The following is a 27,571-nucleotide window of genomic DNA, read 5'->3' as shown; positions in this document are numbered from 1 at the left end:
ATTAGGCTCTGAACCCCTGGAACCAGTGTAGGCTCCAAGAGCAACCAGTTTGGAAACTGAGCCTAATGCCTGAAATAGCTCCACCTCTCCCACTCTGGCCGTAAAGCGTGTGATTGCAGACGCTGCTGGCAACCATTTTGTGATCATGAGATAAGCCACCCTGAAAATTAAAAGTATACCCAGAGGAGGACTGAATCAAGAGAACTGCACAGCCAGCACCCTGGGCAGACTGTGCCAAGGCCCACACTCTTTATTGTTCAGTCCTGTTTGTATTAGGTTTCAATACTTTGTGATGATGGTTTTTGCATCCTCTCAATTATCTTCTTACTTCACATTTGGTTAAGGTTAAACTGAGGTCCAGATCGAAAAAAAAAGGCCTTGTCTGAACTCTTACAGAACAAGGACCTTAATCTTTTGTCTGTCAAACCAATGCTCTCCTAATAAATCATAAAACCTCTCCCACCACATTGTGGGCAGCAGCAGGGACTCCATCAGTGTTTGTTGAGTGAATTAATTACTAAATGAGAATGAGATCAGAGGGAAGTTCTGGCAAGGGCACAAGGTAAGCAAGGGTTTGCAGTAAAGGAGGGTCAGCACGGAGATGGGCAATGAAAAGAAACCCCCAAGAGTTTATTCTATTTTAGTCACATGAACACATTGGCAGTACAAAAGGCTTCCTTAAACTCCAGGGAGTTTCTGTGGATAAATCTCTGATTGCCACTTGTCCAGAAACAATCAATATCCAAAACACGGGAAGCGTTTGGAAGTTTATTATAAAAATAACTGAAAGGGGTCTAGAAAGATCTCAGGGGCCACATCCCATCAGGAACTTGTGATCGGGGTAGGGACGGTCGGTAGGTAACAGAGTCTCAGTATTGTGACATAATTCTCCTCTGAACAGGAGTAAGAAAAAGGCTGTCACTGTGCAATTAGAAAATGTCATCACTTTTCATGAAACTTCAGTTTTTCTTATGTGTAAAAGGGAAAAATAATAATACAGTCTCACTGCTATGGTTTGAATGTCCCCTCGAAAATTCATGCTGGAATTTAACTGATGATATTAAGAGGTGGGTCTTTTAAGAGGTGGTTAGGCCATTCGGGCCCTGCCCTCATGAATGGATTAATGCCATTATGGCAGAAGCGGATTAATTGTCATTGGAGTGGGCAGTTCCCATCCTGTCTCTGGTTCACATGCTCACTTGCCCTTCTGCCTCCCACCATGGAATGATGCAGCACGATGGCCCTCACCAGAGGTCAGCGCCATTCTCTTGGACTTCCAAACCTCTAGAATCATGAGCCAAATACATTTCTATTCATTGTAAATTGCTCAGTTTCAGATATTCTGTTATAGAAGCAGAAAATAGACTGAGACGCCCACTGTACTTTATCTTCAGACCAGATGTTTCAACATTCAGAAATGCTGGGTTTTAGAAAAGTTATATGGTGCATAACACTATATTATGGAGCACTCAGTGGGTTCTGGGGAACACCCTGTAATCAAATGCATTAATATTTTTGTAGGGAAACTTATAGATATTTACAGTAAATGGCATAATTAAGACCATAAATAGTCTCACATCAGTTCAGTCCAGGACTTGCCACCAAGTGAGTTATAAAAATCTTTTGGTTGTCAGAGCTTTTGGAGTTATTTTTAGAGACAGGGTCTTGCTCTGTCACACAGGCTGGAGTGCAGTAGCATGATTATGGCTCACTGCAACCTCAAACTCTTGGGCTCAAGCGATGCTCCTGCCTCAGCCTCCCAGGATGGGGGTCTCACTTTGTTGCTCAAAGTGCCGAGATCATGAGCCACTGCACCCTACCACTTTTTGGATTTTTGAAACTGGGGTTAAGGGATGATGAGTATATCATGCATTGGACTGTCGGGAGAATTGGATGAGGTAAAGCCAGTGGCTGGCTTGGAGGAGTCACTCAAAGTGTTACTAGTGTTATTTTCCTTCTGCTTTTATATATGAATGTCCCACATGGGCTCCAATCTCTACCTTGAGGGAGGCCATTCTCTCGTGGCCCCCTCTGGAACTGCCCTGCACCGCTGAGGACTGTTTGCACCCTAAGGTCACGATGTCACAACCACCTGATGTACTCCACCACTAAAGACCTCTCTACTCATCTCAGGGCCAATGTGAAGACCTGTTGGGTTCCAGAATTCTATGAGAACTGCCCCCACTTGGTGGTGCCCAGCCCGCTCCTCCTTTTTTATTGCCTGCAGTCTTAAAGGACTACAGGGGTTGTCTACCTGACTCCACAGGAAGCCAAGTCAGGCACAGGGGGCTGGCAGTAGTCAGGCGGTGAGGTTAAGGGCGAGATCACCAGGCGGTGAGGTTAAGGGCGAGATCACTAGGGACTGACCTTTTATCACACCATGCAGAAACCAGACACAGGACTGGGGCAAGGGTGAAACAAGCAAGACACCTCAGGCACAAAATTGAAGGAGGCCCTAGGCTCCCCATCTCCTCATCTTCATCCTGGTCCTGCTCACAAATTGAATATAAATTCAAAAGCAAGAGAGTTTACCCAGGAAAAGGCAGGCCAGAGAAGAGAGGATTGGCTGTATTAGTTATCTATTGCTGCATGACAAATTGCCTCCAAAAATAATTGTTCAAAACAACAATAATCACTTATTACCTCATGCAAGCACTAGATCAGAATCTCTCACAAGGTAGCAGTCAAGATGTTGGCCAGGGGTGCAGTCCCTGAAGCACTGACAGGAGTTGAAAGGTCCATTTCCAACGTGGTTCACTTGCATGGCTGGCAAGTTGATTGTGGATATTGGCAGGAGGTCCTAGTTCCTCTCATGTGGGCCTCTCCACAGGCTGCCTGAGTGTCCCCCTGACATGGTGGCTGACTTCTCCCAGAGTGTGCAATCCAAGAGACCAATGCAAAAGTTGCAAGGCTTTTTATCACCTGGTCTAAGAAGTCACACACCCTGTCATTTCCACAGAATTCTATTGGTCACAAAGCACTAATCATGTGGGAAGGAACTAACTACACAGAGAATGGGTACCATGATATCAGGCTCACTGGGGACTCTCTCAGATACTTGCAGTCATGGTCTGCCTTCCCTTCTTGCCCTCTGTAATTCACATCTCTCTTAAATTAAAATTATCAGACTCCCAAGCCTTTCAACATGCCCAAAAAGTTCTTCAATGACAACATCAGCTTGAGGTACAGTATCTTATTACTTAAATCAGGTCCTGGCATAAATGAAGGTCCTATGATGGTTTCTCAAGTACAGCTCCTAGAGTATAGTTCCTCTCCATCCTAAAACTACAAACCAAAGAGATACATTATCTGCACCCCCACATACCCAACTTGCAATGGCAGACAGGCATTACTCTAGATTCCCTTTCCTCATTCAAAAATGGGGAAAGCAAGAGGCATATGGAAGTCACTGGCCTATAGCAATTTTGAAATCCAGCAGAGCAGATGTTAATCATTTCTTGATTGACTCACTCCTACCACTGCCCAGAAATGATACTCTGTTTATTCAACACTGCCTGGAACCCTCGTTTGTTGGATCACCCAGTTCATTAGGACCTCTTGCTATTTTCCAGGTTATCATAAGTGACAGCATTTCTAAACTTTTTACCATTACATAACAAAGAACCTCTTCTCTCAAGTGTTTTACTCTTATTTTTATTTTTTTGGAGATAGAGTCTCACTTGGCACCCAGGCTGAAATGCAGTGGCATGATCACTGTAACCTTGAATTCCTGGGCTCAAGTGCCTCAGCCTCCTAAGTAACTAGGACTACAGGTGCACACCACCATGCTCCACTAATTTTTTAAAAATTTGTTGTAGAGATGGGGTCTCATTATGTTGTCCAGGCTTGTCTTAAACTCTAGGCCCCATATGATCCTCCCAGCTTAGCCTCCCAAAGTGTTGGGATTACAGGCATGAGTACTTGACCCTCCTCACTTCTTTTAAGCTCTTGTTGCATCCTTATCACAGCCATCAGGCTTCTCTTGAAGTGAAGTCTCTTGAAGTCCCTTTAACCTATCATGCACCGTCATCTCCTCCCAGCTTCTGCCCAAATCCAGTGCCGAGGCCACTCCCACATTTCTTATGGCAATACCACATTTCCAGGCACCTAAATCTGCACTATTTCTACTGCTGTATAGTAAATACCCTAAAACTTGACTTAAAACAATAGTAAAACAATAGTAATCATTTATTCTCTCTTATGTTACTGTGGGTCAGGGATCCAGGAGTGGCTTGGCTGGGTAGTTCTATTTCAGGATGTCGCATGAGATTGCAGACATATATCAGCTCAAGCTGCAGTCATCTGCAGGCTTGACCAGGGTGGAAGATCCTTTTCCAAGGTGGCTCATTCACATGGCTGGTGAGTTGGAGCTTACTAAGGGCTTATGTTCCTCTCTATGGGAGTTTTTCAATACAGCTGCCTGATGATCCACACAACAAGCCTCTAGTGAGACAGGTAATCATCACCTTATCATACAAATACATGTAAAACTACAGTTGAGATGAGTACAATGAGAAGGATGTACTTTTGCTCATATGAGTGCAAATAAAAGTTGACCTAATCAGGAAAATCATGGAAGACTTCCCTGGGGAGGTGATGCCCGGGCTCAGCTCTGGGGGATGAGCTCTTCTAACCAGACATAAAGAGAAGAAAGCTGAGCACAGTGACTTACACCTGTAATCTCAGCACTTTGGGAAGCTGAGGCAGGTGGATTACTTGAGCTCAGGAGTTTGAGACCAGCCTGGACAACATGAGGAAACACCATCTCTACCAAAAACACAAAAAAATTAGCCAGGTGTGGTGGTGCACACCTGTAATCCCAGCTACTTGGGAGGCTGAGGTGGAAGAATTGCTTGAGCCCAGGAAGTGGCAGATGCAGTGAGCTGAGATTGCACCATTGCACTCCAGCCTGGGTGACAGAGTGGATCTCATCTCAAAAATTAAATAATAACAATTTAAAAAGAGAAGAGTGTTACAAGAACAGGGAACAGCATGTGTTAAGGCTCTGAGGCAGGAAATAGGATAACTCTTTCTAGAACCTAATAAAGGCCAGTGAGGCTGAGGACAGAGTGAGGTGGAGCAGGAGAAGATTAAGCTGGAGGTAGAGAGGGAAGAGCCAGACAGGAGATGAGGACATAACACCCAACCCTTTCATTTGTGTAACAGTGGAAACATCTCAGCATATCTTTTTACATACTCTTATTTTGACTTTCACATTCTAAGTAAGAATGCCAGCACGTTCCAGTGTGCACACTGGAACTCAGAGTGGTTAAGCAAATAAGTTCAGGTCACATCGCAAGACTGAGACCAAGGTAAGACTTATTTTCTCACTAAAATAGCCACATTGTGCCACCTCCCTAAAGAGACACGGCCCCCTTCCTAACTTTCCTTCTCACTTAGTAGTGCATATGTGGTAATTCTTGTCCAGGAGTTGCCAGTGTGTTTTTACTAATCATGATTGCACCTGGCACTCACAAAACTTCCTGGAGGTGCACATATTTCCCTGTCATAAAGAGCTCCCCTCTCCCCCTCTTCACATCTCCCCTTACCCTGCACCACCCCAGCACCCCTGCCGGCACCTAGCAGCTGGGGCTACACTTCCGTCAGGTAATAACAGGTCAGGCAAGCTCACAGTCCAAGGCTATGTAGGCTATTACAGGCTGCCTTCCTCCGTCCCCACTCCAGATGTGTTTCTAGTAGTGCCCAGAGCTTCCTGGAAACCCAGATTGGGATATCTTCAGAGCCCATGCAAGCAGAGCAGTGTGCTCATCTGAGTAGGTTCTAAGGCTGAAATCTCCTTCTGTGCATGGCCTGCCTCAGCAGCTGCTCCCTCGAGCTCCCCCAGTGAACCTTCAAGGCAGATAAGAAGTGACTGTGAACAGGATGGAAGGGAATGCCACAGCTTTGCTATCTGCCTCTTGCTAGGCATGCGGCCATTTTGAAATATAGAGAGAAGAACGTATTTTCACTTCCTTCCTTTATAGAAGCACTGACACTACTCTTGGCATTGCCTTCTCTGTCTTCCCTCAGCCAAGGTGTCCAGGGTACTGAGAGATGAGACAGCACCCAGCTCTAGACCTTGCTACTGAATCATTCATGCTTCTAATTTTTTTCCTTTTTTGATTTAATTTTTTTCTTTTTTCTTTTTTTTCTTTTCGTAAAGACAGGGTCTCATTCTGTTGCCCAGGTTGATCTTAAACTCCTGGGCTCAAGCAGTCCGCCCACTTTGGCCTCCCACAGTGCTAGAATTGCAGGCATGAGCCACTGTGCCCAGCAGTTCTAACTGCTGACAATCTGATAAGTGCAAAAAGTACCTTTCTGCTCTGCTGCTTTCATTTGCACTTCCCTACTTTCTATTAAAATTGGGCAACACCTGTATGTTGATTAGCTGTTTGCCAATTGTTCTTCCTTCAAGGATTCCAGCCCCTTGGAAGTGGAGCCTCTCCAGGTGTGTTTGACGAGTTGGGGTGGAGCAGAACTCTCCCCTCCCTTGTTTTGCATACTGCACTTTTCTGTTCACACAGCCTGATGATTGGACACTGGGCACGAAGAGCTCATAGAACAATGCCCCAAGCTGCTATTCCCCTGGGGGTGTCTGATGTTACCTGGAAATGTCGTGTTGGCATAGCTAGTTGGGACCCATTTTAAGCTCGGGACAAAAGGTCCTCCCTCCTGGCAGTAGGATAGGGATGACACAGCAGAGGGAATGCAGAGAGCCTTTGGGAGCTGCGGCCTCACATAGGCACAGTGTGAGGTGCAGGGCAGACTTGAGAGCCCTCCAGAGGAGCTACTTACAGAATGGGCTGTGAGCCAGAGCATGAGCAGAGGCCAAGAGTTCTCTGCACTCAACGTTGAGGCCAACTAGGTCCACCTAGGTCAGATTTTTGAGGAGGCCAGGACTGGGGTGAGGCAAGTGAAGTACCTAGGATACAAAATTTACAGAGGCACTGACTCTCAGGGCTTAGCATGCATTCACACAGCCCTGAGGGTGAGGGCCTCCTTACATTTCCTGCCTAGGCACCTTTGCCTCACCCTAGTCCCAGCCCAGCTTGGGAGAGAGGAACGTGGTAGGGCCCAGAGGAGACACTTAGCTCTCATAGAGGAGGAAGTGCTGACTGGGAAAGGAGCCCACTCTACCTCCTTTGTGGCTGTTTGTGTGTTGTGAACTTTCTGTTGTTCTAAATCTAGGGTATTAGTTCCACGGTTCTTAACAACTCCTCTGGTTGTCAGTTAGTGGGAAATAGAATCCAGTGTAGCCCTTTTTTTTTTTCTTTTCTTTTCTACTTTCCTTTCCTTTCCTTTCCTTCTTTTTTTTGTTTTTTTTTTTTGTTTGTTTGTTTGTTTGTTTGAGACGGAGTCTCGCTCTGTCGCCCAGGCTGGAGTGTAGTGGCCGGATCTCAGCTCACTGCAAGCTCCGCCTCCCAGGTTCACGCCATTCTCCTGCCTCAGCCTCCCGAGTAGCTGGAACTACAGGCGCCCGCCACCTCGCCCGGCTAGATTTTTGTATTTTTTAGTAGAGACGGGGTTTCACCGCCTTTCCTTCTTTTCTTTTTCTTGACAGAGTATTGATCTATTGCCCAGGCTGAAGTACAGTGGCAGGATCTTGACTCACTGCAAACTCCAACTCCCAGGTTCAAGCAATTCTCCTGCCTAATCCCCCTGAGTAGCTGGGATTACAGGCATGCACCACCATACCTGGTTAATTTTTGTATTTTTATTAGAGATGGGGTTTCATCATATTGGCCAGGCTGGTCTCGAACTGCTGACCTCAGGTGATCTGCCCACCTTGGCCTCCCAAAGTGCTGGAATTACAGGCCTGAGCCACTGTGCCCAGCCCAGTGTAGCTATTTTCAACAGGAAAGCATTTAATACAAGGATTTTTTTAAAAAAAGGAATACTACGCAGCCATAAAAAAGAACAAGTCCATGTCCTTTGCAGGGACATGGATGAAGCTGGAAACCATCATTGTTAGCAAACTAACACAGGAACAGAAAACCAAACACCATATGTTCTCACTTATAAGTTGTAGTTTAACAATGAGAACACATGGACACAGGGATAGGAACATCATATGGGGCCTGTCAGGGGGTGGGGGGCAAAGGGAGGGAGAGCATTAGTACAAATACCTAACGTATGCAGGGTTTAAAATCTAGACAATGTGTTGATAGGTGCAGCAAACCACCATGGCTCATGTATATCTATGTAAAAAACCTGCACATTATGCACACGTATCCCAGAACTTAAAATAAAATAAAATAAAATAAAATAAAGTAATAAATAAATAAGCACTGGAAGGACCGGAGCAGCAGACTCTTGCTTGGGCCTCCAAGAATGTCTCTCCAAATACCACAGAACCAACCCACTGAGAGAGCTGCTCCCTCTGACACAGCCAGGACAGGGAAAATCAGGAGATCATCACTCTTTTCAAGAACACAGCCCCTTAGCTGTGGTCCAGGGATCAGAAGCCAGGCGCTAGGATCCTAAAGCCATCACAGCTGCTTTTCTCACCTTCAACAAGACTAGAGCTTGGATGCAGAAACACTGGGGCACAGAGCCCCACATCTCCCACCTCTGCTCTCTCACAGAAAACTGCGCCAAACAACAGGAAGGGAGCCTCTGCCTCACTTCCGCTTCACATCTCGGCTTGATGGCATCTGATTGGCAGAACGAAGTGTACTGTCAGAGCAATAGCTGCAAGGGAGTTTGAAAAACATCATTTTTATCTTCCCTACCGTTACAGTCCAGGAAGACGCCATAGAAAGAGGTGAGAATGCTGGAGACCAGCGGACAATACCCAACTCAGGTCTCAGGTTTAAAGGCTCCTGCAGGTGAGGGAAGAGAAACTAGGGGACCTCATGCTATTTACAGGCACACCTCATATTACTGAACTCACTTGATTGTGCTCAGCAGATGTTGCAACTGTACAAATTGGAGCTTGTGGCAATCCTGTATACAGCAAGTCTATCAGAGCTATTTTTCCAACAGGTTGTACTCAGTGTCTCTGTTGTCACATTTTGGTAATTCTCACAATATTTCCAACTTAGTCATTATTATTACATCTGTTACAGTGATCTGTGATCAGGGATCTTTAATGTCACTATTGTAATTATTTTGGGGTACCATGAACCATGCCCACAGTGAACTCGATAAATGTCGTCTGTGTTCTGACTGCTCCTACTGACCAATCCCTGTCTCTGTCCCTCTCCTTGGGTCTTCCTATTCCTTGAAACACATGAATATGGAAATTAGGCCAATTAATAACCCTACAATGGCCTCTAAGTATTCAAGTGGAAAAATGAGTCACAGTCTCTCACTTTCAATCAAAAGCTAGAAAAGATGAAGCGTGTGAGGAAGGCATGTCAAAAGCCAAGAGAGGCTGAAAACTAGACCTCTCATAGCAAACAGCCAAATTGTGAATGCAAAGGAAAAATTCTTGAAGGAAATGAAAAGTGCTACTCCAGTGAACACGTGAATCATAAGAAAGTGAAACAGCCTTATTGCTGACATAGAGAAAGTGTGAGTGGTCTGGATGGAAGATCAAGTCAGCCACAACATTCCCTTAAGCCAAAGCCTAATCCAGAGCCTAATCCTCTTTCAAGTCTGTGAAGGCTGAGAGAGCCAAGGAAGCTGCAGAAGAAAAGTTGGAACCTAGCAGAGGTTGGTTCATAAGGCTTAAGGAAAGAAGCCATCTCCATAACATAAAAGTGCAAGGTGAAGCAGCAAGTGCTGATGGAGAAGCTGCAGCAAGTTATCCAGAAGACCTAGCTAAGATGACTGATGAACATAGCTACACTAAACAACAGATTTTCAATGAAGATGAAACAGCCTACTCTTGGAAGAAGTTGCCATCCAAGGCTTTCACAGATAAGGAAAAGTCGGCTGGGCGTGGTGGCTCACTCTTGTAATCGCAGCACTTTGGGAGTCCGAGGTGAGTGGATCACAAGGTCAGGAGTTCAAGACCAGCCTGACTAAAATGGTGAAACCCCATCTCTACTAAAAATACAAAACTTAGCCAGGCATAGTGGCATGTGCCTGTAGTCCCAGCTGCTCAGGAGGCAGAGACAGGAGAATTGCTTGAACCTGGGAGGCAGAGGTTGCAGTGAGCTGAGATCATGCCACTGCACTCCAGCCTAGGCAACAGAGTGAGACTCCATCTCAAAATAATTAAAAAAGAAAAAGAAGAAAAGTCAATGCCTGACTTCCACGGCAAAGCACAGGCTGACTCTCTTACTAGGGGCTAATGGAGCTGGGACTTTAAGTTGAAGCCAATGCTCCTCCCTTACCATCAACAAAATCCTAGGTCCATTAAGCATGATGCTAAATCTCTCCCTGTGCTCTATCAGTGGAACAACAAAGCCTGGATGACAGCACATTTGTTTACAACATGGGTTACTGAATATTTTAAGCCCAATGTTGAGACCTACTGCTCAGGAGAAAAGATTCCTTTCAAAATATGACTGTTCATTGCCAATGGACCTGGTCACCCAAAAACTCTGATGGAGATGTATAAAGAGATGTACAATTGATGTTGTTTTCATGCCTGTTAACACATCATCCATTCTCAGCCCTTGGTTCAAGGAGTAATTTCAACTTTCAAGTCTTATTATTTAAGAAATAATTTTTAAAAAGTTTTAGTGGTCATAGACAGTGATTCCTTTGAAGAATCTGAGAAAAATAAATTGAAACCTTCCTGGAAAGGATTTCCCCTTATAGATGCCATTAAGAACATTTGTGATTCATAGGAGGCAGTCAAAATAGCAACATTAACAGGAGTTTGGAAGACGTGTGTTCCAACTCTCATGGATGACTTTGAGGGCTTCAGACTTCAGTGCATGAAGTAAATGCAGAAGAGGCAGAAACATAAAATGACAAGTGGAGCCTGAAGAGAACATTGAATCGTTGCAATTTTATGATAAAACTTCAGCAGATGAGGAGTTGCTTCTGACAGATATGCAAAGAAAGTGGTTTCTTGAGATGGAATCTACTGGTGCAGATGCTATGAACATCATTGAAATGACAACAAAGTATTTAGAATATCACATAAACTTAGTTGATAAAGCAGGAGCAGGGATTAAGAGGATTGACTCCAATTTTGAAAAAAGTTCTGCTGTGGATAAAATGTTGTCAAATATTGCATGCTACAGAGAAATCTTTTTTGAAAGGAAGAGTCAATTGATGTAACAAACTTCATTGTTTTTGTCCTTTAAGAAATTGCCACTGTCCTCCTAATCTTCAGTAACCACCACCCAGATCAGTCAGCAGCCATCCACACTGAAGGACAACCCTCCACCAGCAAAAATGATATGACAACTGAAGATTCTGATGATCGTTAACATTTTTTATCAATAAAGTATTTTTAATTAAGGTATGTACATTGTTTTTTAGACATAATACTATTGCTCACTTAATAGACAACAGTATAGTGTAGACATAACTTATATGCACTGGAACACCAAAAAAATCGTGCAACTTACTTTATTGTGATATTTGCTTTATTGTGATATTTGCTTCATTGTGGTAGTCTGGAACCGAACCTGCAATATCTCTGCAGTGTGCCTGTGTTAGAGTAAGGAATTGGTGCTCAGGCATGGGCAAACCTGCCCATGGAGCCCCACTACCCCCACCCCATAGACCTCTGACTTTGCCAGGCTGCTCACCGTCCACAGGCCCCATGACTGGTCGAGGCCCAGATGACCTTTCATTTGCAAGCACTTGAGAACACGCAGGAGAATTCAGCAGTACAGGGCAGGCTGTGGCTAAACCATGCCTCCCTTCACCCCATCCCAGATCCCAGACTCCGGAATCTCTAGAGACTGAACCTGCAAATAAATATGTGACAAGTCTGAGGAATCTGCCTCCTTCAAAGCATTAGTGTCATTGCTGCAGGTGTGTGGATTCTTCACTTGGTGGATTTGTGTCCTCCTCTGATTCCTCACTTTGTTTTACCTAAGGGCTTTTCTAGTATCTCTGGCAGCGAGATCTGGAAATGAAGTGGCATCTGGTCTAATCGTTTGGTGGAGTAAGTCTGGTTCCCCACCTGTCAGCTGGAGCTCCCTCGCTTCCTTAACATCTAGATCCATGTGACTGGAAACACTAATCCTGCCTTATGGTTCAGGGTCTCCCCTGAGACTTCACTGGGTTAGGCCGGAGCTTAGAGCCCCAACATGGCCTCAGCCTCCAGGGCCCTCCCTCATGCATCATGTGGCGGTGGGGAGCGGGGCACAGGGGAAGAGAGGGCGGAGTCTCTTCCCTGGGCAGCTCAAACCTGCCACACAGAGCATTAGACAGGACAGGAAAGACATCCTGATATGGTTCTGAGCACACTGCACGACCAATACCTAGGGCCATATGCTCTCATTCTTTTTTTCTCTCCCACTTAGAAAAGTGGCAAAGTAGCGCCACACTCTGCTTCCTAAAGGCCTTCCCACTTCACCCCGTCCCCAAAACCCACCACACATTTCTCACGGGCTCTGCCACCCGTGGAGCATCCTAGCATCTCATCATCTTTCTGGCTACTCTGTCTTCCTCCTTCTTTTTCTCTATTTTTTGTTTCCTTTCAATTTTTTTTCTTAATCTCCCATCTCAGGAGCAAAAGTGAGAGGGTTTCCATCTTCAGCAGCAAGCTAGCTTATTCTCTGGGGGTCCAGCTGGCGCGTTTGCCCTCCAAGTCTCTCTCCAGTCCAGTGACTTATCCAGAAAGTGTCTCAAAGTCAGTTCCCATTCCATGTGGAATGTTGGTGCCAGCTGTTAGGACAGTAAATGTTTCACCTCATTACTAACGTGTATACACACACACACACACACACATATTACATATAGCTCTAGCTATAAAATCACATATCTCAATGTCTTCATATATAGACAAATTGTGCCTAAGCAGTCCTTATGAGCAATGTTTTAAATCATGCGCTAATTCTCATATCTTCATAAAACTAACATTACTGGCCCTCCCTTCTCTGGTTCCCCTTCTCACTCCTTTCCTCCCACACCGTTACCTTTCCGCCATTACAACTCCCATCCCAGGTGCACTACAAAGCACACTAGGTGTGAATAGTTGTCATCCTGAGAACTGAGCAGGGCAGCTATGCTTGACCGTGTGTGTTCCCAGGGGAACCCCAGTGCCATCAAGGTTGTCTCATAAGGACTGTGAGGCCTGGCCCCTCGCTGATCTGTGACTTGTGGTTTCTTCTAGATGAGTCAGCCAAGGTGGGGACGTGAAATGAATCAATGTGTGTCAATGATGCTCTGAAGAAAGATGCCAGCACTCATGGCTTCACACACAACAGCCCCAGAACTCCTGGCTTTAGATGTACATCCAGGCCAGGCTCTCCCAACCCCAGCACAGTTCAGGTAATATGGACTGCCCGGTACACTGAAGGATGCTTAGCAGCATCCCAGGCCTCTACCCACTGGATGCCAGGTGTACCCCCAAGCCCTCAGCTGGGACAACCAAAAATGTCTCCTGACATTGCCAAATGTCTTCCTGGAAAGTAAAATCACCCCTCAGCTGAGAATCAGTGCTCTATAGCTGTATAGATACATATTGTGTATACAGCAATGTATACATACATACAAACAATTAAATATTTATATGTCCTTATTTTAAGTTGGCATCTGGTATAAACTTTTCATTCAATCAGCATATGCACAAAACAGAAATGTGACATATTTTCTTCCTTTTCTTTTAAAAATTAATGTCATCTGTGATAATAGTGACATTTGTGATGACTAAATAAACAGAACCATCGTATATCTATCTTTCTGTGAAGTTGGCATTGAAGCAGCAGTGAGAAGGGAATTTTGGAGTGTCAGTTGCCTTCCCCTGGACCCACCATGGCTCCTGCCTCTTGGAGCTTTGAGAATGCAGATGGACAGTATAAACCAAAAATACAATTCTAAGCCCCCCAGCCACCTGAATGGACCCCTCCTCTTGGCCCAGGGTGTTCCAAAGTTAACCTGAAAAACGAATTCAGGACATGATGGGAACAGAGAGTTGGACATGCCTCATTATACCCTCCTCCCTTTTGGAATTACTGATAGAAGACTCTTTAAATCTGATAAGAAACACTTACCGTCTATTCTTGGCTGGAGGTGGTGGCTCACACCTGTAATCCCAGCATTTTGGGAGCTGAGGCAGGCGAATCACTTGAGGTCAGGAGTTCCAGACCAGCCTAGCCAAGATGGTGAAACCTCATCTCTACTAAAAATACAAAAATTAGCTGGGCGTGGTGGCAGACGCCTGTAATCTTAGCTACTCAGGAGACTAAAGCACAAGAATCGCTTGAACCCAGGAGGTGGAGGTTGCAGTGAGCCGAGATTGCACCACTGCACTCCACCCTGGGCAACAGAGCAAGACTTTATCTTAAAAAAGAAAGAGAGAGAGAGAAAGAGAGAGAGAGAGAGAAAGAAAGAAAGAAAGAAAGAAAGAAAGAAAGAAAGAAAGAAAGAAAGAAAGAAAGAAAGAAAGAAAGAAAGAAAGAAAGAAAGAAAGGAAGGAAGGAAGGAAGGAAGGAAGGAAGGAAGGAAGGAAGGAAGGAAGGAAGGAAGGAAGGAAGGAAAGAAGGAAGGAAAGAAAGAAAGAAAGAAAGAAAGAAAGAAAGAAAGAAAGAAAGAAAGAAAGAAAGAAAGAAAGAAAGGAAGGAAGGAAGGAAGGAAGGAAGGAAGGAAGGAAGGAAAGAAGGAAGGAAAGAAAGAAAGAAAGAAAGAAAGAAAGAAAGAAAGAAAGAAAGAAAGAAAGAAAGAAAGAAAGAAAGAAGGAAAGAAAGAAAGAAAGAAAAGAAACATTTACAATCTATTCTCTCTGAAGCCTCCTACCTGGAGGCTTAATCTGCATGATTAAAAACTTTGGTCTCCACAACCCCTTATCGTAAACCCAGATATTCTTTTCTATTGATTCTAAGTCTTTAGAGAATAATTCTTTCAACCAATTGCCAATCAGAAAATCTTTGAATCAGGTTGTCCCACCTTTCCTGACTGAACCAATGTACATTTTACACATTTTAATTGACAATTTATGTCCCCCTAAAATGTATAAAATCAAGTTGTAGCCTGACCACCTTGGGCACATGTTCTCGGAATCTCCTGAGAACTGTGTCACAGGCCATTGATCACTCATATTTGGCTCAGAATAAACCCCTCCAAATGTTTTACAGAGTTTGACTCTGTTGCCAACAGTTAGGGGTCCAAGTCATTTGGCATTTGTCTCTCTCCAGCCAAGACACCTCAGAGATCCCTGTGCAAACCAATTCAAAGGGGAGAGGAAAGATGAGCTGAACTTCAGTTACACAGGATTGCTATCTACATCAGCCCAAATATAGTACATTCTCAAGATAGGATAGATTACGGTGCAATAAAACATAATCCAAAAAACTGCAGTGCTGTAAGGCATTCCAGGTCTGTTTCTCTCTTATCTTCATAGCAATTACAGGTCATGCTGTATGTTGCTGTTATCTCATTCTGGGGCCCAGGCTGGCTAAGCAACCACACTGGGGAACATGGGGAAGTACACACTCACTCGGAAAGTGTCTGCCTCAAAGTGGATGTCACTTCTCTCACATTTCATTGGCCAAATCAAGTCACATGCCCACGCCTGAGTTCAACAGGTGCCTCCTGCAGAAGGAGGACAGGGAATTGATGGACAGTCATGGAGCTCAGCACACATGCTTACCTTCTCTACTCAAAGGTTCCTTCAGTGCCTCCCAGTACAGTAGGGCACCACCCCATCCTGTCTGATGCCAACTCTCTTTCTTCAGCTGAACTTTTCCAAAGTCTCTCTCCTCTCCCACCCCCAGCTAGTAATAAATTTCAGAATCTTCATCATTAGCCACCATATCTCCACTCCCTTCCATTCATCAAAGATAATCAAGACATCATGTTTAAACCCAAAGTCTAAGGTTCCCTTCCAATTCTGGATTCATAGGACTTATTTCTCAGGACTGTTTAAAAAGAGAGCTTACAGCGGGGTTTCTAGGCAATGGCACTCTTGACGTTCTAGACTGGATAATTGTTTGTTGTAGGGGGTTGTCCTGGTCGTTGTAGGATGTTTAGCAGCATCCCTGGCTTCTACCCACTAGATATCTGTAGCATTCCCCAAGTTATGACAACCAAAAGCATCTCCTGATTGCCAAATACCCCCTGGGAGGAAGGGGACAAAATTGCTCCCGGTTGAAAACCACTAGTCTACAGAAGTCCCAGCCCATTGCTCCTCCTGGCTAATTGTTTATTTATATTACACGGATCTACTGAGTGCTTGCTAAGCGTCCACCCCTTCATCAACAAACACATACTGGGCCCCTACTCTATGCCAGACACTGGCTGAAGGCGAGAGGTGCCAAGATCACATAGGTGTGGTCCCTGCCCTCCAAGCACTCACATACACTGCAAGAAGCCAGCAGGCACGTTAAAATGTAAGTTCAGTACAATACAATACATTCATGGCTCTGTGAGCAAATTGCCATGGGAGCTCAAAACAGAAACCTTTGGCCGGGAAAACTACACGAAGAAATTAAGAACACTGAAAAGTGATGATGCTTCATGTTCATACCATACTTTGTAATTTGCAAAGCACTTTCACATGTGTTATCTCCCTTGATCCTGAAACAACCTTGAGAGGTGGTTGCTGCTCTCCCCATTTTGCAGATACGGAAATCAAGGTTCAAAAGGATTCAGTGACTTCCCTAGATCATGCAACAATTGAGTGGCAGAAGTGGGACTAGTTCTGCCACTAGTTGGGTGCCCCAACTCCAAGATTGTTTCCTCCTGTTCCCTTGCAGAACTCAGGGAGGCTGCAGGGAGCTGAAGGGCCATTGATGCCACAGCAGGACAATCATACTTCCCACACCCATGGACCCAAGGCAAAGGTGCCTGGCCTCAAGCAAGATTAGGACTGTTAGATCAGGAACATGGAATATAAGGAGAAGAGAAACAGTCAACTCTTTTCATTTCAAAATAGAACTTTGGTACTCATAGCAGAGACAAGTTCTTGAAAGATAAGGCTTTTGATTTGCAAAAACTGTTGTGTTTTTTTTTTCAGTTCTAAAAGCCTAGTTTTAGCATCATCAGAAGCAAAGCTCTGAAGGAATTGGGGCATAAAGTCTAGATTAGAAAAAGGAGAGCTGGAGAACCAGACTGCCATGCTGCCGAGATTAGACATGGATAACTAAGAGGGTTGGGGTGGGCGGAGGCAGAGGTGAGAGCAGCAGAAGGAGCTACTGATATGTGAGGTGGGGACAAGAAGTCACATGCTTGACTCCTCCTGTGGTCCCATCTCAGTGGGAGAGGAAGTATCAGACCCAGAAACCTCTGGCCAGTTTGGGAAACAAGAAGGGAGGGGCCTTGGGATGACAGCAAACCTTAGAGAGAGATCCCTGTCCAGTGGAGGAGCCCAGACATATGGAGCAAGAGAGTACCACTCACTCAGCCTGGTGCAGAGAGAATAGATGGGCTTCTCTATGCCCGTAAGGAGCGGCACAGAGGGGTCACCTGAAAGGCAGAGCCTCGCAGGGGACTCACAACAACAGGAGAAGATGTCCTGTGAGATCAGATGAGGACACTGTCACGTCTCAGCTGATGCCAGCAAGGAGGGGAACAACTGTCTGAACACCACACTGGATGGCAGATCTCAGCAGATACTGACAAGTGAGTCTCATTGGAATGAAACGGAGAACACAGTCCAGCAAATATCCAGAGACTCACTCTGATTGGAACAGGGCATGTCACACGTCCAAGCCCACTGAACCAATCACTGTGGTCAGAGAAGTGAGTGTTTCAATTGGAGGGAGGCTCTTCTTGCTCCACGTATGTTCTTTCCCAGTTTCTTCCCCCAAAGGCAACCACTGTTTATGGGTTTCTTGTGTATCTTTTCACAATGAGAAGTTCTCCATTTACACAAACTCATCTATGTGTATGTGGTCCCTCACTTTCTTTACTCAGTGTCAGCCTACAATACACATCCCATTACACTTAGGTTTTTGACTTAACATATCCTAGAGACTTCATATCTGCTCTTACGAAAGCTGCCAATGACCTCCCTGTCATCAAATACTCTCCACTACTCCGCAGCTGAGTAGGGGAGCCAGGTGGTGCCAGGAAAATCCACTTCTTCTCCTGACTCATGGTCCTGTGTTCTGTCCCATGCCCATACCTGCCCAGCACCCCCTGGCCACCATCCTGTATGAGCCGATCATGTCCATCTAAGGCACAGTCTGGAAGCAGATGTGAAGACATGTCCTCCCACCCCTCATCACAGTATCTGAGCCCAGTAACCTGAATGCAAGCCTTCTTGGAAAAAGGGACCTGGCCTACACCCCTCACCACTCAAAGTGGGGTCCATGGACCAGCAGCAGCAGCAGCATTACCTGGGCACTTTTAGAAACGCAACATCTTAGGCCCTTTGCAGAATCTTGGTCTTTATTTAAACAAGATCCCCAGGGGGACTCTTGGGCATATTTAAGTTTGAGAAATGCTGGTCTACACACCTTCTTCTGAGCACTTGGACTTTTCCAGCCCAAGAGGTTTCCAGCTCACAGGCTGTTCCTGCACTTTGCTGCTGATATAAATACTCTCATTGCTGCTGTATTGGGTTTACATTTAAGGATTCCCAAAATAAACCTGGCCCTTGTGTACACAAAAATGCTAGTGGCTCTCCTGGTTGCAAGGAGGTGAGTTAGGGAAACCGTGATCCTTTTTTTGCCACCAATGGCCAGAAAAGGTTTGCAGGGGCCTCTTAGATATTCCTGCTTCTGTGCTTCCCTCACCTCCTGGCACGTGATGCCTGCTTGCCTTTCCCCTGAAATACTGTGTTTATAAACAAAGCCACGTGTGAACCATAAAGGGAAGTCTAAGTGGGATCCCTGCACTACAGGGCCCAGCATCTCCGGCGGAGGCAGCTGATTCTCAGGAAATGACGAAGGAGCCATCCAGAATGGTCAGCCCTCCCTCCTGGGGCATTTTGGATGAAATGCCACCCTCCTGGAGTAGAGGAGAAAAGCCTCCCAGCTTTTACTATGGTTCTTGGTTCCTATCCCCCGGCGCAATTTAATTTCTTAAATAGATGTCAGTCCCTATTTTTTTGATAAATGGCTGAGTTTTTAACACGTGGACATGTTATAGAAAAGAGCAAGTAAGGGTCATGAGAAAGCTTGGTGAAAAAAAGAAAGAAAATAGGAAAGTTTTTATCTTCTCACTATTTAGCACAAAATTATAATGGTAGGAATACTTCCTAATTCCACAGCAAGGCAATGTACCCACACCATATGAGTCCATGAGAATGTGTGTTGACATTACTTAGAGGGGGTGTGGGAATGGGAGATGGGGTTGGGGTGTGTGGGAGGAAGTAGGCAAATTTGACCATTTGTGTTATTACCAAAAAGTTCAAATTAAAAACAAAGCAAAACAATGTACTATACCACTTCCTTATCTCTTTATTTTTTGTTTTGATGGGATTTAACATAAAATAACGCTGACCTAGCTGAAATCTTCAGAATGTGAAGTCGACATCAGATCTCCATGCACCATATTTTTGACTTGCAAATGCCTTCCAAGAATAGCTGGAGTGTCCTTATTAAGCCCGGCTTGTGATGCATCCTTACTTAGCACCGTCTGCTCCGGCACTGTATAATTCATGGACTTGCCTTATGAAGTTAGGGAGGGATGGAAACTGTGACCAGCCCGTGAACCCAAGCTGACACTTCAATTATTTTAAAAGGAACACAGAGAAAGCTGAAATTTGACCGGCCTCTCAGCCCCATCCTCGGGGACGCCCAGCTGGCCTTTCTTTAGCCAGGTTCCAGGTCCATCTGCATCAATGCTGGGGGCATCGTATTCAGCCAAGGGAAACTGTTATCTTAGTTCCAGGCTTATACTCAGCGATGACCCGGCATCTCTGGTGAGGATGTGGCAGCTCATTAAACAAGCCTGCAGGTCCATGGTATTTAGAGTTGAGTTTCATTAATTTTAGCAAACAAGGATGAGCCCGATCTTGGTAATAATAATCACCATAGTTACCATATATGAGCTCTTCCAGGCTGCCAAGCCCAGTACCAAGCACCGTTTAAGTATTACCTCATTTAAACCATATAGCAAAGTAGGAATTAGTGTCCCATTTTACAGAGGAAGAGACTGTGTCCCAGAAGCTGCCCTAAAGCCACAGATAATGGCAAGAAAGTCCTGGATTCAAACGCAGGTCTGCTGGGCCCCAAAGCACATGTTCCTAAAGAGTGCTCTGTAAAGGGAGTGTCCTAATGCCCAGGGCTGGGCACGACTGTCATGGGAAGAAAATAACAGAAATGTTACATATGCTTTGAAATCTCATTTCAAAATGTCTATTTTTGCACAATTTTCATACATAATATTATATTTGAATGTACACAGTGAATAAACAAAGATATATATATACATGTATTGATGACTGTGTGGTCTGATTTTTTTTTTCTTAATTGTAAAGTTTTGAGACCACTGCTCTTCTCTCCTCCCTTGCACTGACCCCTGACCAGGGTTTTCCACAGAGGGGCTCTAGGCAACCCGGCCCTCTCTCCTCAGGATCCTTTCTGAGATCCTCATCTGAGACCCCTTGAGCCCCCTGTGGACACTGGCAAGCTTGACTTCCCCACCCGCCTGGCACACGAAGAAACAGACGCATTTACAATCTGAAGACTACTTCTAATTTGTGGTGGGAGCTCTGATCAGCCACGCACCTCCCTGGGTCTCAGCGTCCTTGTTTGCAAGTAGGAGGGGCTTTACCATAGGGGTCTTGGCCCCGTCAGGACCTGTGAGGCCGAGGCTCCACGTCCAGGCAAATACATGTTCTCTTTATGTTTCGTTTCATAAGCCTACAGTTTTCAGAAGGGGCCACACTCCTGCTGCTGCCCCTCCAGCCAGGTGTATCACCTTCATGGTGATCCTGCCCCTCTCCAGGTCTCAATACTTTCCGCTGTGCTGGGCGAAGGAGTGGCTGTGGATTATCCTGGGACCTAATGAACTAGGTCGTGTATACCCTTGGAAAATTCACAAGAACTCTCTAGATGAACCTCACATTCCTTAGCTTCTGTCATCAGAGATGCAGTTTAGCAGATGGCAGGGGCTTCTGATCATTCAGAAGGTATTTCCTGAGCACCTTCAGTGCAAGGCACTGGGTCTCAGCAGAGATTAAGCATCCAGACTCCCGAGGAGTTTCCATTGCAGTGGGAGGACATAAAAGAAGCAAGAAACAATCTAATAAGGATAATTCCCACTGGAGTTATGGACCATGAAGGTCATATAAGAGGGTCACCTGCCCTGGGGAATGGGGGCCCCCATGAGCGGGGTGGTCTTGATGAGAAAGGGTGCCCTGCATAAGGTCAGAAGGAAGAGCTGTCTGAGAGGAGGAAACAGTCAAAGCAAATGCCTGGGGAAAGAACGTGCTTGGTTTATTCAAGGGACAGAAGAAAGTGCAGAGTGGTTGGGGCTGAGGGAGCAAGGGCAGGATGTAGGCAGGGCTGTATGTACAGCCAGGTTATAACTCAGTGCAGAGAAAACACCACCCATGGGTACTGCTGCCCCAGACAGGTCCAAACTCCCCTTCGAGATATCTGCTTGGTTTGAGCATCCCAGGGAGCCCTTGCCACTTAAGACTAAAGACTGGGAGAACTAAGCTGGAAGCTTAGATCATGCAGATGGCCCACCCCATCCCATCTCCTGCTCCCTGACTTAGGAGGCTCTCTTCTCCCACCTCCAGGTCTCTCTTCCATCAAAAGGGGGCCTGGCAGCTGCTACTTTGGTGGTGATTGAGATGTGCCTGGCAGCATGTCTGCAGCGACTACCTCCTGGACGGTGCTCTGCCCCTGTAGTCAGCCACCCATCCCCGCTGGGCTGTGAAGCTGGGAGCTCATCTTGAAGGCTTTCCCCCTAGCTCAAGGCAGGCTAGCCAGGGGAAACCAGCGTCCCAGCTGAGGTCCTGTCCTCCCTCTGGGCGTCTGGAAGCACCAACAAACCCTCAGCTCTCAGGGTTAACAAAGTGTGGAGGCAGGACAGGGACACAGAGATTGCGGTGTTCACAGCCACCACCCAAAGAAAGTGACACAGAAACGCAGTCCCCGTGTGCCTATCAGCCAGATCCAGCCCCTACACACACAGGGCCCAGGGAGAGGCAGGCTTCCTCCAGGAAAGGAAGGCTGGATCATAGTTGCTGGGGGTGAGAGGGCACTCCAGAGATGCCCCACGAAATGAGCAGGCTGACAAGAGTAATCGCAGTTCATATTGCGTACCCACTATGTGCCAGGCTTCACACTGGGCTCTTGACACTCAAGCTCTTTACCTTACTCCACCTTCACTTAGCAAGCCTGAGACTCCATGGTTAGTACCACCCCATTTTACAGATGAGGAAACTGAAGTTCTGAGAAATAAACTAACAGCCCTCACTGCGCTAGGAAGTGGCTGGGGGGAGTTGGAGCCGGCCTGATGCCTCTGCCCCCTCTCTGCCTCCTTCTCAAGGCCTAGAGTCCGTGCCGACCCTTTGCCGAGGTCAGGCCCAGGTCAGCCGCATGCGGTGCAAGCAGGGACCCAATCTCGATGATTGATGAACTTACAGCCAAATTGCAGAGACAAGAAAGCCCTCAGGAAATGATTCTAGGGGAGTAGAATGTGGGGCTGAATAAGGGAGAAAAGCACATTGAACTTGGGAGTCAGACAGGCATGGGTTGGGACCTGAGCCCTCTGAACCTCAGTTTCCTCACCTGTAAAATGAGCGTCATCCTGAGTCCTGCTCAAGGTGGTCCCTAGGCACCCGTGAGTGCTGACAGAGTACTCAGCATGCCAGGAGCATTGAACGAATGCTTCCTTGCTTCTTTCTTAGCATTATTTTTCTATTCCTCAAAATAAATGTAGTAAGACTTTGGAGAAGGAAGGACTCCACGTGGCCTGGAATCGTCAGGACAGGTTTCCTAAAGGAGATGCGACCTGGGCCTCCACTGGACTTGCTGCGTCTGATCTCAAGCAGAGCTGAAGGTGTCATTATTTGCCAAGTATACCATTGTTCTGAGATTCAGTTTCCTCATCTGTAAATGGAGATAAGTGTAACTAATTTATCAACAGATCACACACATAGAGCTGTCCAGCAGGATGGAAGGAAGCGAGGACCCCAGAGATTTGGGTCCAGCCAGAGTTCTGCCACTGTGGTGTTACCCTAGGCAGGTCACAATTTGTCTCTATGATTTTGTCTCCTCACCTGTGAAATGGGAATTTTTTATTTTGCGGTCACTAGATGAGTCACTTCATCTCCCTAGGAGCTGCTTCCTCATTGGTAAAATGACTTGCCTGTAGCTCTCCATGATTTTTTTCTCTTGAGTTTAAAGCCCCTGTGGCTTGGATTCTAAGCTAGGGTCCACCCTGTTCCCATATCCTCTCCACCCACCATGCCAGCCAAGATGATATACCCTTGGGGAACCGTGTTCAGGTCCAGAGAGAGAACAGAAATGCTTCTGAGCCATATCCTCTTTCCAGATGGCCTTTAAGAGAAACAAGAGGGACAGGTAACAAGGAGGAAGAAATTGACCTTGCAAACACTAAGAAAGGTAAGCCAAACTCTCCCAGCTAGCTGCTGGCAGGGTTCCCCCCACCATGGCCCCCGTCAGCTACAGATGCACTTCAGAGCACTTCCTGTCTCATTTGGGGCAGGGCTGGCCAGGATGCTGGTGCAGCCCAACCCCAGCCTGGGTAGGATGCTCTGACCACAGGTTGGTCACATGTAAGGGCAAGCAGAGGACTATTTTTAATCAATGGTTAGGAGCCAGTGGCAGGTGACAAAACCTGGTGAGCGTGAGCAGCCACAAATGAGCCCTGAGCTCCTAGGCATGGAACTCTCCCCATTCTTGGCTTCTCACTTCCTGGGGTGCATTACTCTCTTACAGCCCCACCCCACACCACCACCCTCTCTCAGTGGCAAACTAAACACTGTCCCTCCTAGCCAGACAGGGGTCTACAGCTGGGACGCCGTCAGTGGGGTGTTAGGGTTAGGTCGTTTGCCAAGTTCATTCAGGGTTATGACACTCAGCTTTGAGCACCTCCTGCTATATGGAGGGCTCCTCAGAAAGGGAGGTCTGGAGACGTATAGCCCAATTTCCCTAGTCTCTAGAACAGAACTCCACTTTCCAGGGAGCTTTCTCCAGTACCCTCCCCACCATTTTTTCCAGCATCACCTTCTTCTCAGGAGGAGGAGAAAAGGCCACAGGAGGAAGTAGAGGAGGGTGGGCAGGAGCCAGCTGGAGGGTCAAGAGGGATCAGATGGGCACAGAGCCAGCTGATGGGGCTGCACACACCAGCCTGTCCCTCTTTCTGCCTCTTCCCTCCTCCTCCTTTCTTCCCCTCATAGACATTAACTGAGCAGGGGCTATGTGCCAGCCCTGTCTGAGTTCCTGCATATGCACATCTGCCTCACACTCAGACTGCACTCTGGCCTGCTCTCCTGCTGAGGCAGAGGGACCCTGTGGCGAGGGAGAGCAGAAAGAGCTCCTCAGCCTATGAACCTGGCCACTACCACGATTTTAGAAATGTGGTCACTGAGGGCCTGAAAAAAAGCCTTGCCCAAAGACAACCCTCTTGAGACCAAGGCTCCTGCCTGCGGAGGCTCAGGAGCTCCTGGCCAGGCAGCATGAATTCCACGCAGGGATGTCCCTGGGGCCCCTGCTGTGCACCCAGCACCGTATTGGACTGCGGGGACATGGGGTGAGTCAGGTCTGATCTGGGGATGGGGACACAAAACACACAGAGTCAACTCACTCCTGGGTGCCTGAGGGGAAGCCCTGGCACTGGAGGCACTTAAGGAATGCCCAAAGACCTTTCACACCACAGAGGGCACAAGCCCCCTGAGGCCCAGGGTACCATTGGCTTGCTCTGCCCTGCAACTGCATGTCAACACGGAGCCGGGAGCTGACCTCTGTTTCTGAATCATTAGCTCCTGAGTCGAGGGAACGTGGAGGAAGTGTCTGGGGGTGGGAGTTCAGACACTCGTTCAGCAGCTGGATGGCCCCTTTTCCACTGGGCAGCCTTACCTGCCCCTCCTCAGCTTCCCCCTTTCCCAACACCCTCCCACCAGCACCGTCCTGGGCTCCTGTTACTCAGGGTTCAAAAGACCGGAACACGAGCGATGGAATGTCAGGACAGCAGGGCAGAAGAGGGATTCAGGAGAGAGTAGGTCTTGCAGGGCCCCCACCCCCACCATGTGGCAGCCCAAGGGTATTGACAAGCCTTATGGTGAGCATCCCAGCGCTGAGGTCCAGAGAGGTGCAGTGCCTTGCCCAAAGTCACACAGCTAAGAAGGGACAGCAGTAGGCCCAGAGCCCTAGTCTCTGCTCTCATCTCAGACTCCACCCACTCTGGCACGCAGGTGGCTTCCCCAGCTGGTTCCACACGCTGGGTGGATGTCCAGGCCTAGCGTTCCTACAGCTCAGAGAGTGCCTGGTGGGGGCGGGGAATGGGAGGGTGCAGAGAGGGAGCAGGAGAAAACAGAAAGTGCCAGTGATTCACATTTCAAAATGTCGTGTTATTCCAGGCGCTTTCTCGCTTTGCCACCACCTTCATCCACCCCCCACTTGCCATCTTGAGAACCGGCTGCAGGGTGGCTGAGGCGGGGGGAGGAGGCTGAGACCATCATCTAGGGAAGCTGTGTTTCCACCCTGCCCACTGAGAAGCCCGAGGGTGAATGAGCAGTCGAATGAGCACTGAGCTGGGAACCAAGGGGCCTGGGTGCCAGCCCTGGCTTTGGAATTGGGTGCTGTGAGACCCTGAGCAAGTCCCTAGGCCTCTCTGTACTCGCTTTACATACTTCCCCAGCACGTGAAATGGGGAAGTGGGAAGGGTTTGTGGCTCCCATGATTAGTTGCATATCAAAACAAAACAAAACAGATTCTTGGACTGCACCCCCAGAGAGTCTGATTCGATATACTAGAGATGAGGCCTGGGAGTCTAATTTTAAAGCACACCCCTAAACCCCACCCAACCGGGTGATTCAGTGCAACCAGTCTACTGAGGTGTGGTTAGAGAGCTCCTGGCTGTATGCTTCCATGCGGCATCCAGTCATCTCCAGGACTTATTTACCTCCTCCATAATGCCCTCCTGGATTTACCCAGCCCTACCTGCCACATCTAACCCTCCTCACTTCTGGCCCTGCCTCCCTGCCCATACTCGCCCATGGCTCCTTAAAAGCACTTAGTCATTTGTGCCTGTGTGTGCACGTGTGTGTGTGTGTGTGTGTGTGTGCGTGCGCGTGCGCGTGTGCGTGTGCATGTGCGTGTGTGTGTGTGTGTGTGTGTGTGTTCTACATGAGCTACGTGAGCAAGATTAACCTCCCACACAGCACAGAGGAAGTTGCTCAGCACTGGAGCCGGCTGGGCCCCCATTTGGAACTGGACTCTGCTGTGCAAGGTTGGGTGACCCTAGGCAAGAACCCCAGCCTCCCTGGGCTTCCGTTTCCACATCCCGTAGAGGGCCTAGCCAGACCCTGCCTCACAGGGCCACATGTGAGCCTCCCCTGACGTGGTGTACAAAGCACTTCCCGCGGGGCCTGGAGAGGGGTGTCAGTGGCTAGGAAAGCAAATTGGGTGAATGGTGGACTCTCCCAGAGGGACACGTGCTACCCTGGGAGGTCTGGACCCCTTCTCCAAATGTGTGCCTTTAGGCAGATGGCTGCCAGCACAGGCCCTCAGTAAAGAACGGGTCCACTCTAGTATCATTCGGGGTGGAATTCCCCCCAGGTGGCTCAAATGAAGAGATATGGATGGAGGGGCTGGTGACTGAGGTGGGCAGGGGTAAGGAAATCCAAAAGGGATGGGGAGGCTCCTGGACTAGAACAGCTGACAGCTGTCCCCAGCCCACACCTGCAGGGCAGGGCAGCATGTCATGGCCAGAGCCCAGCAGGAGTGGGATCCATGAAGGAGGGGCCACCCCACAGTAGGGCAGTCACAGAGGGAGGCAGCTCTTCCCAGAGACAGGCATCCCAGAGGGAGAAGCAGAGGAGAAATTTCCCAGCCCCTCTCTCCTCCCACTGTTGCTTCTCATTCTGGTGTCTCCCGCTGGCCAAGCCCAGGCAGTGGCCAGAGGCATGGGCAGCCCTTAGAGGTCCCCTCCTGGGGCACAGAGCAGGGCAGAGAAGCAGAGACAGTTTGCCTGGCAGGTGGCAGGGAAGAGCAGGGAAGACAAACAAGCAGCTCCTCGGGCAGCCTCTGCTGCCTGGGCGTGGGAGGTGGGGCCTGGCTCATCAACCCAAAGATGGGTTTCAGCCTCACCACTGCCACACACACAAAGGGCGACATCAGGAAGTCGCTTCTCTCCAGGTCTCTGTTTCCTCATCCTTAAACCATAGGGGCTAAACTCTCCGTCCTGAGCCACCTCTTCCAGGCGCGACCTGCACTTCCCCTCCCCTGCCTTTTCAAGAGAGGACAGAGCCCTGCTGGACAGGAAAATGGGCTTGGAGAGGAGGGAAGCGTAGCAAATGGAAAATTAATTCTGGGCGGTAAAGAGCAGAGGCTGTTGTTTGTGATGTATAACTTACTCTTTGTGTCAAACTGTGTACTGTGTATATCAGTGGGATGGCAAGAAAACC

General features: G+C 47.5%; 1 long non-coding RNA gene across 1 annotated transcript in view; it reads right to left on the bottom strand.

The window, feature by feature from the left end:
• Window positions 1-27,571, bottom strand: part of LOC107130244 (uncharacterized) — a 100,854-nt gene that overhangs the window by 3,005 nt on the left and 70,278 nt on the right. The window contains exons 3-4 of the long non-coding RNA XR_006699327.1: window positions 20,993-21,157; window positions 15,515-15,609 (exon numbers count right to left, since the gene is read on the bottom strand). This is a non-coding gene — a long non-coding RNA (uncharacterized lncRNA). The remainder of the gene's footprint in view (window positions 1-15,514; window positions 15,610-20,992; window positions 21,158-27,571) is intronic.

Source organism: Macaca fascicularis, chromosome 7 (assembly GCF_037993035.2).
Source record: "Macaca fascicularis isolate 582-1 chromosome 7, T2T-MFA8v1.1".
In the NCBI taxonomy this organism is placed as follows: domain Eukaryota; kingdom Metazoa; phylum Chordata; class Mammalia; order Primates; family Cercopithecidae; genus Macaca; species Macaca fascicularis.
This window is presented reverse-complemented; position numbering and strand designations above follow the sequence as displayed.